This window comes from Rhinatrema bivittatum, chromosome 1 (genome assembly GCF_901001135.1).
Source record: "Rhinatrema bivittatum chromosome 1, aRhiBiv1.1, whole genome shotgun sequence".
Taxonomy (NCBI): domain Eukaryota; kingdom Metazoa; phylum Chordata; class Amphibia; order Gymnophiona; family Rhinatrematidae; genus Rhinatrema; species Rhinatrema bivittatum.
Genome location: NC_042615.1, coordinates 329,695,541 through 329,709,153, shown reverse-complemented (window position 1 = coordinate 329,709,153; position 13,613 = coordinate 329,695,541). Strand labels below are relative to the sequence as shown.

At 40.7% G+C, this 13,613-nt stretch overlaps 1 protein-coding gene and 1 long non-coding RNA gene across 4 annotated transcripts in view; one reads left to right on the top strand and one right to left on the bottom strand.

Annotated features, from left to right (window-relative positions):
• GPRIN3 (GPRIN family member 3) overlaps positions 1 to 13,613 on the bottom strand; it is a 188,778-nt gene that overhangs the window by 112,262 nt on the left and 62,903 nt on the right. For 2 of the 3 annotated variants that reach the window (XM_029597740.1, XM_029597760.1), the window contains exon 2: positions 949 to 1,020. The exons of the other annotated variant lie outside the window; for it this stretch is intronic. The gene's annotated coding sequence lies outside the window, so the exon portion shown is untranslated. The remainder of the gene's footprint in view (positions 1 to 948; positions 1,021 to 13,613) is intronic. 3 annotated transcript variants of the gene reach the window in all.
• Positions 5,672 to 6,211, top strand: LOC115089639. The gene is made up of 2 exons (XR_003856191.1): positions 5,672 to 5,758; positions 5,852 to 6,211. It is a non-coding gene; the product is annotated as an uncharacterized LOC115089639 (long non-coding RNA).

Here is a 13,613-nt window from a genome sequence, read left to right as displayed (position 1 = left end):
TTGAATGGCTTAAAAATCCTGTGACTCACAGTGGAAGGTCTCCATTCACAAGGAGAAGCAAAAAAAAAAAAAATAATACAACTGTGCTTCATAAATTCACTCATTGCATTTTGAAAAAGAATATTTAGGGAAGTTACACTGTGAAATACAGTTATTAAGCACTATTTCACTGATACAGAACCAAGTCTGTCCTTCCAACCAGCTCACCGGTGTACAGGTGCACAATGCACATTGCTGCTGTGGTTTTAACATTTCAGCCATGCAACTTTGCTGTACTGGAGCCATAGCCTGACTTATTTCCTCTGAATAAATATTCCTCAGTTTAAAGGTAAAAACAAAAGCTTATTTAATTTCTGATTTTTTTGGTTGCAGTCTTAAACCAACTTCCACCTCTGTAAGGTGATTTTGTAGCAGCCTGTCGTGTCTTTGCTTTCTCCTAGGTCTGCCTCTTGTTACATCTCTGCCATGGTCTTATTATAAATTCCCCACCATAACTGTGGGCTGCAGGCAGTCAAAATCAGCTTTCTGTTTCAAAATAAAGAGGAGGAAATAATGTAGGTCAGCCTTGCATATAATCTCCTTATTCAATTTTTTAAAAAATGGTATTGTTGAAGCTCCATGTCCCCTGTGTAATTAACTTCAATTAAAGCCTGATAATATATGATCAGAACCCCCCAAAAAATAAACAAAAAACAAAGATATTTTCCTGAGGAACCTCAGCATGCATACATTTTTCTCTCTTAATTTTCATATTCATTCTTTCATGACATACGATTTCAAAGTTTCACTCACAGAAATGCAATCTTTTCATAAAACAAGTTGAAAAATGTGCTGTTTACAATCTAATCCTGCTGTGGGGGTGATATAGGTCACTCCAACAATTCTTACAATAAAATAACCTTACTATTTTACAAATCCCACAAGTCTTCCCCAACATTTCTCCCTTACCTTGAGGCGAACTGAGCCTGAGTTGAAGGTAGCGCTGACCTTGCAGAGAAATTCATTCTCTGGGAACAAGCTCTTGATGTTAAATTGCGAACAGGAACCAAAAAAAACAAAACATCACATTAAAAAAAAAAAAAAAGAAGAAGAAATAATCCTCACAAATCTGTGACACCCCCTCCCCCCCCCCCACAGGAAGCCAAAACACCTAGAAACTGCCAAAACATGCACCGAGAGGGAGGGAGCCCCTGGGCACAATCAAGCCAGGGCAGCAGCCTGGGCTCGGGCACAGACACAAAGAGGGCAGGAAAGGATTCTACGTGATCTGCCTTCAGCTCCCGGTGTGCAGCACCAATTACTATGCAAGAAGGAGTAGAAGCAACAGTGGCGGCACGTCAGAGCCACGTAAGCGTTCCCTCCTTCAGCTCTAATGCTAGCCGAGCAGGCAGTTAGGCTACTTATCAATTCCAAAAGCTTCCCTTACGCTCAGGGCGAGCTCTGGCTTTATTTGTACTGCTTTCTATTTATTTATTTATTTTTGTTACTGTGACTATTTATGTATATGTTTCTATTGCTGTATGGCGTAGTAAAAAAAATGAGGACTAAAATAAATACTTCTGATAAATTATTAACACTTTAGCTTCCAGATTGCAAACCGTATCACTGCAATACTTATATGAGTCACTTTTCAGCAGCTGTGGTGCACTTGTTTAAAATTGAATTCCTCCAAAGGCCAATTCATCTGTAACATGGCTGACTTGTTTCCCCTTCCAGAGCGTCTCCTTGGGGGCTGATGTAATAAAACCCATGCTAAATGCGGAGTTAAGTAAAATCTGCGCTAACATTTAACGCACTTGTTAAAAACAGGGCTCCCAGCGGGATGCAGTAAGCTAATGGGATACAAATTGATCAGGAGTTAAAAAAAAAAATGTAAAAAGCTTGCTTAATGGAAAAAATGTGCTAAAATGTGAGTTAACCTGAAAAATCCACACTAATGTAGAAAACTGGAGTAATGAGGCAAGTGCTTGAAGTGGAATGAGCATGACCAAAATGCCTTAGCATGCAAGGCTGGCACCAGGCATCCCAACTTGGCCTGGCATGCGAGATTGTGCCCATTTGGGCAAGGCTTGCCCAGTGAACTGAAAGGGTAAGCTCTCTAGGGAAGGCACCTATAGATGAGCAGTACACACTTTACTGCTGAGCATCCCTAATGGCTGTAGTTGCCCGTTCTAGAGAGCTTACCCTCTGAGTATTACATCAGCCTGATTGTTAGTCTGTGGCAGCAACATGTTTTTGTTTTCTCTTACTCCTAGGTCACTTGTCTATTTTTGCCCGATATTTTCTTACTTTTTTTTTTTTTTTTACACTTTTTAAGACTAATAGTTGCACCCTTTTTATGATCACAAATTTTTTTTTTTTTAACCTCACAGTTTCCACTTGCTCATCTGTACTTCCAACTCAGTTGGAATAAAGTCTGGGATCTAGAGCTATGAGCTTTCACTCAGAACACCCAGGGATTTCCCCCCCCAAACACACACACAAAAATCACATAGGGAGGGTAACTTTCAAACAACTCCATATGGCTGCGTGGAGAATTACTACACAGAGAGACAACATACATAATAATATAATTTATTATTTATTTAGAAAACACAAGGTGTTCACCTATCTAAACATTTTAAAATCTAAACTTACACATTCAACCACCATTCACACACCAACATAAAAATTCTGTGTTACACAAACAATTCTGAATTACAGTTAACCAATACACATCATTATTACAATTTTAAGACAAAGATTTATTTTATATTGCTTAACTTATTTATTTTGTATATCCTATCCATGTTCTGTTCATGTCCTGTCCAACAAAGGATCTCTTTGTTTCGCCTTCCAATCAGGCTTCCTCAGGGACTCGGTCTCAAAAAAGCCGGTTGATTTTCTCCCAATATTTCTGTCTTGAGACCTTTTATATTTATATCCTTACTAAACAACCAAAAACAAAATACAAAAACTTTATCATTTTCTTCAAAAAGTTGATGAATCAACCAATAACATTTATATTAACCCGCAGCTTACCTCTCAGAAAATAGAAATCTCCGCACAATTTTTATTCTACCTTCAATATAAGTCAGGGTTATTTCCAAACGGACATCTCTTCCAGAATCAACTTTTGATCACTACAATAAAATAGCCAAGACATTATATAAACCTTACCCCAGAAAACTATCCCAAACTTTTACCCCATATCCCAATTTACTCACACAGCTCAATAATGAAAAACGTTACAACCAAGCCTCAACACTGGTTCCAAGCCTCTAATAGTATTCCTCCGATAATTCATAAGCCTTAATTCATTATGGAACCTTGCGTGTGCCTCATTGTATCTATTAAAAACCAACAATAAAACATTCTTTATAACATATCCTTTAAATACAAACTTACCATTTACTTTATAACACTCCTAACCACAATCGATTCACCTTCGCCATACTTACATGTGACCTGACGTAACATTCTACGCCGGAAATGAAGTAACGATGTTGAATACCTGAAACTATATACTATCCTTCAAACAATCCATTTCTCCACCCCTTCAATTAGTTCTCATTTAGAAAAATGCATGCCATTCAATGGCATCATTTAAACCCAATGGTATAACAGTACGCCAATTAAAAATGAAACGTTGTTCCATTCTTCTCAAAGCTCCGGACAAATCCCCACCATACTTTAATGTAACTTTATTAATCACAAAAAATCGGATCTCATCAACAGAATGATTTTTTAGCACCCAATGTTCTACCAAAGGGGCATGTTCTCGACGCGTCCTAATGCGACTGCGATGCTCAATAATTCTTAAACGTATTGGACGCGCCGTTTGACCCACGTAGATCAACCCACATGGGCAAAGTATGGCGTATACTACACCGCTGGAATTACAATCAAATCTCCCCGGAATCTTATACGGATGCTTTAAATGGGAATGTTCAAAAACCTTACACACCATTACAGAAGAGCAAACCGAACAAGCCTCACATCTAAATTGCCCACAACTATCATCAGGGTCCCTCGGATCATTATAGTTCCTTAATTGATCACGTAATGACTGGCGCTTTTTCATTGCAAAAATTGGTGTCTCTCTAAATTGGGAACTATTGGACAAAATATGCCAATGTTTTAAGATGGCTTGTTTTATACCACCAGATTTTACAGAGTAAGGAATGGTGCAAATTGGTCGAGTCAATTTTTCTTTGACATTTGGAATCAATAGGTTGTCCCTATTTGAATATAATGCCCGCTTATAGGCCTTTTTTACTACAGATTTACTATACCCCCTAGATACAAACCGTTCAGATAATTGATAAGCCTGTGCCTTAAACTCTGCTGTCGTGCTGCACAGGCGCCTATAACGAAGGAACTGTCCCGTTGGAATGTTATTTTTAAGCATCCTTGGATGAAAACTCCCATAATGCAATAAAGTATTACGATCTGTAGATTTTCTATGTACACTGGTTACCAACCTGTGTTCATAACGATACTTTCATATCCAAAAATACTGTAAATCCTGTGTTTTGAGTAACAGTAAAAATCAAATTTGGATCACTGGAGTTCATCATATCCAAAAATCTTTCCAAGTCACCCTTATTGCCACTCCAGATGAAAAATAAATCGTCTATAAACCGTTTCCAATAAACGATATTATGATATAAAGGTGAACTGTAAATAAAAGTTTCCTCAAAATTTGCCACATAAAGGCAAGCTGTACTAGGGGCTAACGGAGACCCCATAGGAATACCACTGACTTGTAAAAAATAATCAGTTTTATAACTGAATATATTTCTAGTAAGTGCTATTTCTGCAATGGTAATCAAAAAATCCAACCTTCGTTTGGGCAAATTCATCTTTATGAGTTCACCTTTAATAATATCAAGTGCCGACTGTTGTGGAATGCTGGTGTACAACGAGGTTATATCAGCAGTCACCAATAACCAATCCGGTTCTATATGCTGTAATACTGTCAATGAATTAATGAAATCTGTGGAATCCTTTATATATGACCGGATGGACAATACACTAGGTTGTAATAAGTGATCTAACAATTTAGCAATCGGTTCTAATACAGTCCCAATTCCGGCCACTATAGGACGACCAGGTGGATTAACAAGAGTCTTATGAATTTTTGGAAGTATGTAAAAATGAGCTGTAACTGGAAAAGATACCGTTAAATAACGAAATTCTTTTTCAGTAATGATCTTTTCTTTCAATGCAACTTCCAGAGTCTCATTGATATATTGATGTAATGAATCGGTAGGATCATTATCCAACTTCTTATACGATTTCTCGTCTGCCAACAGTCTATAAACTTCATGATCATAGTCCCCAATATTCATAAGGACTATTCCACCACCCTTATCAGCGGCTACAATTTTTACAGTAGGATCGCTTCTTAACTGTTTAAGTGCTCTCCATTCATCCCTTGAAAGATTATATTGTAAATATTCATTCTGTTCATCAATATAATCAACCTCAGCCAATACCAATGTTTGAAACGTTTGTAACAAATGACTAGGGGGAGTTGGAGGTACCCATTTAGATGGTTTATACAATCCTCCTCTTTCAAACGGGGTATTTTCATTAGAAAAATATTCACGAATATGTAACCGTCTAAAAAATTTTTGCAGTTCAGTACGAGTCTGAAATGCATCATTCTTACTACACGGCACACTACATCTGGAAGAGATGTCCGTTTGGAAATAACCCTGACTTATATTGAAGGTAGAATAAAAATTGTGCGGAGATTTCTATTTTCTGAGAGGTAAGCTGCGGGTTAATATAAATGTTATTGGTTGATTCATCAACTTTTTGAAGAAAATGATAAAGTTTTTGTATTTTGTTTTTGGTTGTTTAGTAAGGATATAAATATAAAAGGTCTCAAGACAGAAATATTGGGAGAAAATCAACCGGCTTTTTTGAGACCGAGTCCCTGAGGAAGCCTGATTGGAAGGCGAAACAAAGAGATCCTTTGTTGGACAGGACATGAACAGAACATGGATAGGATATACAAAATAAATAAGTTAAGCAATATAAAATAAATCTTTGTCTTAAAATTGTAATAATGATGTGTATTGGTTAACTGTAATTCAGAATTGTTTGTGTAACACAGAATTTTTATGTTGGTGTGTGAATGGTGGTTGAATGTGTAAGTTTAGATTTTAAAATGTTTAGATAGGTGAACACCTTGTGTTTTCTAAATAAATAATAAATTATATTATTATGTATGTTGTCTCTCTGTGAAGTAATATAGTTTATAGGATACCAGAGAGTTGTGTTAGGATTTCCCTCTGTTTAATTACCGTGTTGGAGAATTACTACAACATTTTATAACCTGTGCATATCAGGTACGTGTATGTCCACATATGTGCAAATACCTACAATGCATTGACAGCGCATGTTAGTCTATTGCACACGCACACTTTTCCTAGCTATTTATAAACATACACGCGTATATTTTATGCACAAATAAATATGACTTGCTTTTGTAAAACCCTGATTTACTCTCGTAGGGGGTGGTATATTTTGAAACTTGCATGTGAAACTGAAATCACCAGTTTCCCCGATTCCTCCAGCAGTTCACCCAATCCTTCTCTCCAGGTCATCAAGACCCCCCCCCCTAGTTCTTCAGTTTCATCTTCCTCCAGTTCACTCAGACCTTCCATGCTACCAATAACTGACAACAAACCCGTCTGATATCAGTGGCAGCAGAAGTAAAATTGCACAAATACATTACCCCATGTATTTGTGTACGTCTCGTATAAAACAGCAACTTCACGCAAACTTTGGCCAGCAATACCCGCAACACCCCTAGACCACCCCTTTTTTACGTGTGCAGATGTGCACAAGAAAGTAAAAATACACGTGTATGTTTGATGTTTATAAAATAGCGTGTATGCAAGTACGAGCTATTTGCACGCAGTATACTGATTTTTACACATGTAACTGAAAATTCACCCCTTCCAGAATCCTGCAATCATAGATCCTGAATCCATCCACTAGATGTCACCCTTAAGCAACAGCCATGTCTCTCTCCCCATCCCATCCCCATGGGGGGAGGCAATGAACGCTGCCTCTGCAGCATCCTTAGCTGACCCAACGAGTAAACCAGGGACCTTCTGCCTGGCAGTACACAGCACTTACCACGGGCTGACCCTCTTTCCCTGTTTACTCTCAGCTGCGAGGTTACATTCCTGCTTTCTGGTTTTTATGAATGCATGAGGATATGATAAGAAGCAGTACAGAAGCACCACGGTTTATAACAACTGAGAGGCAGAAGAAGCCTTCAAAATCTTTATTACAAATTTCACCTCGGCAGTAAAATATAAAGCACAGAGTGGGGTGGATTTTCAAAGGGTTACGCACGTATATTACGAGCGTAACCCCGAAAACTCGCTCCTGCTAGCACCGAGCCTATTTTGCATAGGCTCAGCGACGCACACAAGCCCCGGGAAGCGCGTATGTCCCGGGGCTCGAAAAAAGGGGTGGGGGCGGTCGGGGCAGGGGCATGGCCAGAGGCCTCCGAAGGCCCGTTAGGCCGGGGGATCGCGGGCGCGTGCAACCTACGCCTGCCCGGAAGCAGGCGCAACTTAAATAATAAAGGTGGGGGGCGAAAGGAAAGTTCCCTCCGAGGCCGCTCCGAAATCGGAGGGAAAGCCATCAGGGCTTCCCTAGGGCTCAGTGCGCACAAGGTGCACCCCCTTGCGTGCACCGACCCCGGATTTTATAACATGCGCGCGGCTGCGCATGCGTGTTATAAAATCGGGTGTAGATTTGTGTGCGCCGGGTTGCACGCACAAATCTACGCGCACGCATAGGTTAGAAAATCTGGCCCAGTGATTTCACAGTTCTCTCTCTCTCTCATCTTCCTACACCATGTGATTCTCCATTCTTTTGCCCCTGTGTGACACTCTCTCAGCCCTCATATAGTTATCTCTCACTACCCACTCTCCCCATATGATTTGCTCGCTACCCCCCCCCCCCCACACACCACGATCCTCTCTCACTCCCTTCCATCTGTGCAAACCTTTTACTCCCTGTCCCCCCGCCCCATCCCCCATTCTTTCTGGCAGGAGGAGAGTGGTGCTTAATTCCTCATTAGACACCGTCTCTGCCGGCTTTATTCTGAATTTCATAACTGCTAGATACAAGATTCGCTCATTCCTTCCCCTCCCCCCCCTTTCATGACCCCATTTTCGTTTTAACACTTTCCCACAAATCACACCACACTTTCTTTGGAGTAATAAAGGCCGCAGTTTATTCTTATATTAACCCGAGCCTCGCCAAGTACTTATAATATCATATAACAATCCCCCCCTTTCCCCCCCATTCATATAACAGTCCCACAGCGCCCCCCACCGTTTCCAGTGGTAGAGCCTCCTCCTGTAAAGCCTCCGAGCATCGGCCCCCCTCTTGCTCTTTGGCAATCTCGTGCAGCAGCCCCCCCGCACTGCACAAGATTCCCCCCCCCTCTGTAAACTTAACAACCCAATGCAATAAACAACCTTTGAGGCTCGGGTTTACCGCCACTGCGACGAATACAACATTTCTCCCAAAATACACATTTTCCAAGTACAGGGTGGGCGGGTGGGCAAGCCTCAACCTGCTGCCTCGGTCATTCCTCACCGACTGGCAGTTATTTCCCCCCTCCTTTCCTTTTTTCTCCCTATCCTCCAATCCCACACTCCTATTTGAATTCTACCCCCTCCATTGGCTGCTTCCTTCCTCGCTCTCACTCCCCCCCCCCTTTTTCTCCTTCTCCCTTTACCAAATGTCCCGCCTTTCCTTCTCTCTCTTGACTACAGTTATGTCCGCAGGGCAAGACAGGCTCGCCCTGCTTGGACAAGGCAGAGTGCTGGCCGGTCTGGTCTCTGAAGCCTACAGGACTCCACGCAGTCAAACTTCTGTTTGAGGTTGGCGGAGGAGGAGGAGGAGGCGGTAGCAAACATGGCATGAAGTGCTGCTCTCCCTCATGCATAGAGGGAAGGAGACTGGGCTGGAGCTCCCGCTACCACAGCAGGGCCAATGCTGAGAAGCAATGCTCAAGCTGGGACTTTCAGCCAGTCACCGCGAGGAAATGTTTTCTAAGCCACCGAAGTCAGGTAAGGAGCAATTTAGCTGGGTAAACTGGTCCTGCTGAAAACTGTGCCATCTGCCCAGCTAAAAAGTATATGTGGGTTTCAGTACTGCAGTGCACATGCTTTTATAGCAGCGTGAAAAATGCCATTCCCAAATGTATGTCTGCACTATTTATTCTCCGTTTAGCCTTCTGCACAAATGCCAGGTGTAAAGTACACATGTCCCATGTACATGCAACTAGGTGATCTACTGAAAATTGCTCCTGTATCTCCCTACACCTCAGATGCAAAGTTAGGGTTCAATTCACCTCATGAGAGACCTGAAATGAGGCCAAAGCAAACTTCTGTTTGGGAAGATCAGGTGAATTAGAAAAAAAAAACCCAAACAAACACACACTGTGTTTTCAATTTGCCAGGTGACCAGAGGCTGCATAGGAGGCCAATTAGCAGCAAATTCTTTGATGATGATGATGATGATGATGATGATGATACATTTGGGGGCTGGGCTGGTTTTGAGCCGTGGAATTATCAGCCTCATTAGAATATGCATGGTGCTCATTATCCCTTTTAAAACATGCAGAGTCACTCAGATAACAGCAATCCTCTATTTAAGAAAACATCAGAGAAACTGCATTGAGTATACATGGGACTGCGGTGTCAGTGCAAACTAAGAACACAAAGTCCAAAATGCCTGCCCACGCTTCTGCCACAAGTCTGCCTCAGTTGCATGTTCTCTGTAAAAAGGCATGTATTCTCATTTGTTTTGCTTACCACACCAAAAACCCTTAAACGATACAAACCCCCCCCCCCCCCCCCCCCCCATGAAACAGAAAAGTTAACTATTGTTTTTCCCGCTCATCCCTATCTTTAACACAAATTCCCCTGGCTCCATAAAATTTAATGAGGAAACCATCAGTACTCATACACACAGAAAAAATCTTGTCTTTTACAGTGAAAAAAATAAAACAAAACCCGCCACCACTGTCTTGTGAACGTTACAGTGCTTGATGAATTATTCTTTATCTTTATCTTCTTTATCTCCAACATTATTTAACATTTATCTTCTCCCTCTATGTCAGCTCCTTTCCAAACTCAATCTTACACACTATGTTTATGCAGATGACGTCCAAATCCTTATCCCGATTAGAGATTCATTGCAAAATACCTTACAATTCTGGAATTCCTGTCTTCTATCTATCAATAACCTCCTAACAAATCTTAATTTGATACTCAATTCCAAAAAAACAGAATTCCTTCTCATCACTCCAGATGGCAACTACACTTCACCTAATATTCACACCTTATCTCCTCCAGCCTTTTCCACCCAGGTCAGAAATCTTGGCGTCACCATGGATAATCTACTGAACTATAAAAGCTTCATCAATAACACTATAAAAGAAGGTTTCTTTAAACTTCAAGTATTAAAGAGACTAAAACCCCTCCTACACTTCAAAGATTTCAGATATGTATTACAAACAATTATATTCTCAAAAATAGACTACTGTAACTCATTGTTGCTTGGTCTACCCGCAAACACTTTGAAACCTCTACAATTGTTACAAAACGCCACTGCGAGGATTCTAACTAAATCCAGCAAAAGGGACCACATTACTCCCATCTTAAAAAACCTTCACTGGCTCCCTATCAAACATAGAATCCTTTATAAAACCCTTTCAATAATCCACAAAATCATCAATAACTCTACTCCAATTGACCTCACCATTCCTTTACAGCCTCACACCTCCTCCCGTCCAACTAGACTAGCCCAGAGAGACACCCTAAAGGCCCATCCTCTCAAAACATCACTAAGTCGAAGAGCTCTTTCCACCGCTGGTCCTAAACTTTGGAACTCTCTCCCACCAGACCTTAGAATTGAACAATCAGCACCTACTTTTAAAAAGAGACTCAAGACCTGGTTGTTTAACCAAGCATTTCCTTAACCCCAACAACCAAGCTCTTAACCTCATCACTATCGACACCAGCCTCGACATAGTCAGTACCAGCAATTATACCAGCATTTATACTCATTTTCTTTAAAATGTATTGTATTTAAATTTTATTTAAATTATAATTCCCATGTTCATTTTAATTCATTATTATTATTTATTATTTATTTAGCCAAGTTCATCCTACCTTGTTCATTGTAAGACATTATTCTATATATTGTCAAGTTATTTGTTGCAATGTAAACCGAAGTGATTAGTAACTATGTTACCAGAACGTCGGTATATAAAACTGTCAAATAAATAAATAAATAAATAGTATGCACGGCTGGCACATGACTAAATGTTTTACTCTCTACACATTCTGTAGTTTCCTTTTGTTACTCATAGCTGTCCTATCCATAAAAGGATTTCTTTCAGCCTTACTCAGTTAGATAAGTGATCTATGTACCCACCGTTTAGTCTTAACCCCAGCTTTCCCCAAGCTTTGTCTGTCTGTCTTGACTAGATTGTGAGCTCCATGAGCAAGGCACTGTGCTGCATGTATCCTGGTAGTACTATAAACAGCAAAAGAATAAGTCAGTCATAGGAGCATATTGTCACCACACTACACAATCTTCAACCTCACTTTGCTGTCATGGTCTCTCCAACTTACATCCTTCTTCCACGCTTCAACGTATGGTAGATAGTAAGTTTAGAAGCACTGGAGACTCATCTGCCACACACAAGAAATCCATCACCTACCCTGCATCCCCAGGAATCATGCTATAAAATCAGGAGGTTTTTGCCTTCACAGACTCTCGGCTACGTTATTCATTATTTACTTATCCCCTATTTGCACAATATTGGCAGCTTTGGGAATTAACTTTCAAGGTATACGCAGATGACATTCAGTTTTTTGATCCCAGTACAGTCACCTTGGAACTATACACTGAAATTTGCAATGATCTGCTTGAGCACTGTCAAGCAATGGCTGTTTCATAACAGACTATTGTTAAACACCAGTAAAACACAATTGCTGCTCCTGAGTAGAACTCCTCTGGTTAACACCCCCCCCCCCCCCCCCCCCCCCGTCTTATCTTTTGATGGTAATTGAATGCCAATTGTTCAGTTCCTGATTTTGGTCTCTCCCTAGATGGGTAACTTGAACATGTGATCACATGTTAAAAATTGGACTCATTCTGTGCTATATAAAATGTGTATTTTGAAACATCTTAAACCATTATCTTCCAGGCTTTAGTTACTACTGGCCTGGATTATGGTAATACCTTATATCTGGGTTTACTGAATACAATACTCAAACCATTGCAGACAGTACAGCACTCTGCTGCCTGTGTGCTGACTGGCACCTGTCTCAGACAACATTATCTCTCCGGTATTACAAACCTGCATTGGCTCCCTATACAATATCAAAATTAGGTATAAAATAGCTAACATGATTCATAAGGCATTAAACACCCAGGCTGCCATGAGCTTGAACATGATACTACGCATCTATCATCCTGGCCTTTCACTCGGCAAATAAGGCTTTGTTGGAAGCGGCATCATTGCGTGGTGCACATCTGGGTGGAAACCTGGGACTGTGCATTTTCCATCGGCGGCCCCATTTTCTGGAACTCGCTGCCTGAGCACCTATGATTAACTACCTGTCCAGCTCAGTTTAAGAAATTGTTAAAAACCTACTTGTTTAAGCAGGCCTTTTCTGAATATCTTGCTGAACTGTCACTGAGATAACGTCTCACTAGTATGGATCTGTCACAGATTTTCAGCTGTCATTTACAAAGACAATCTTTTTGTGTGTTTATATTTTGTTCATGTATTTGCTTTAAATATGTTTGCGTTTATTGTTATGAATGTTATTGCTTTTATCCACCATGAATATACAGACACGTGTGGGATACAAGTTTTTTAAATAAATAAATTCTATTCCTGCCAGCCCTGCCATCTTCTACGCTACATCCACTCATGCACCTTGGCATTGTGCTAAAATAGGATGCCCTGCATACTTCCTGCTGTCACTGCTTTCAATAGGAATGCACAGCAGTACACATATAAGTTGCCATGCCATGCATACACAAATGAACATAACAGGAAGCTGAAGAGTGAGTGGCACATTTCTTTCCCCTTCTTGAAAGGCTGAGGTTCATGACTGGCAAAGAGCACAAGATGCCTATCTGTTGTACCTAACTGGCACAAACAGACGTGGCCCATTTAAATGTTGGTCTGTTAGTGGCAATGGACAGAGATTAAACATATAGGCATCGCATGTTCCTGCTCATTGCCTGACGAAGCCAAAAAGGTTATAGCCCAGGTCTGCAGCCTCTGCCACAACCCCCCCCCCCCCCCCCCCCCCAAACTGGTATTCATTCACTGTGAGAACAACTGCCTCTATGAGTCTCACTCCCCAACTCTGATTAGCCTGGTATGCCTTGGCTCTAGTCTTTAATTGTGAAAAGGGTATGGCCTGGTCATATTCTTGGTGAATCCAACATGTGCAACCAGAGCGAGTTTGAATCTTTTCTCTACACTAATGCTTAGTTTTGCACTTGTTGGACTCAAAAAAAAAAAGAAGATAGTCATTACTGAATTGTGTTTTTCA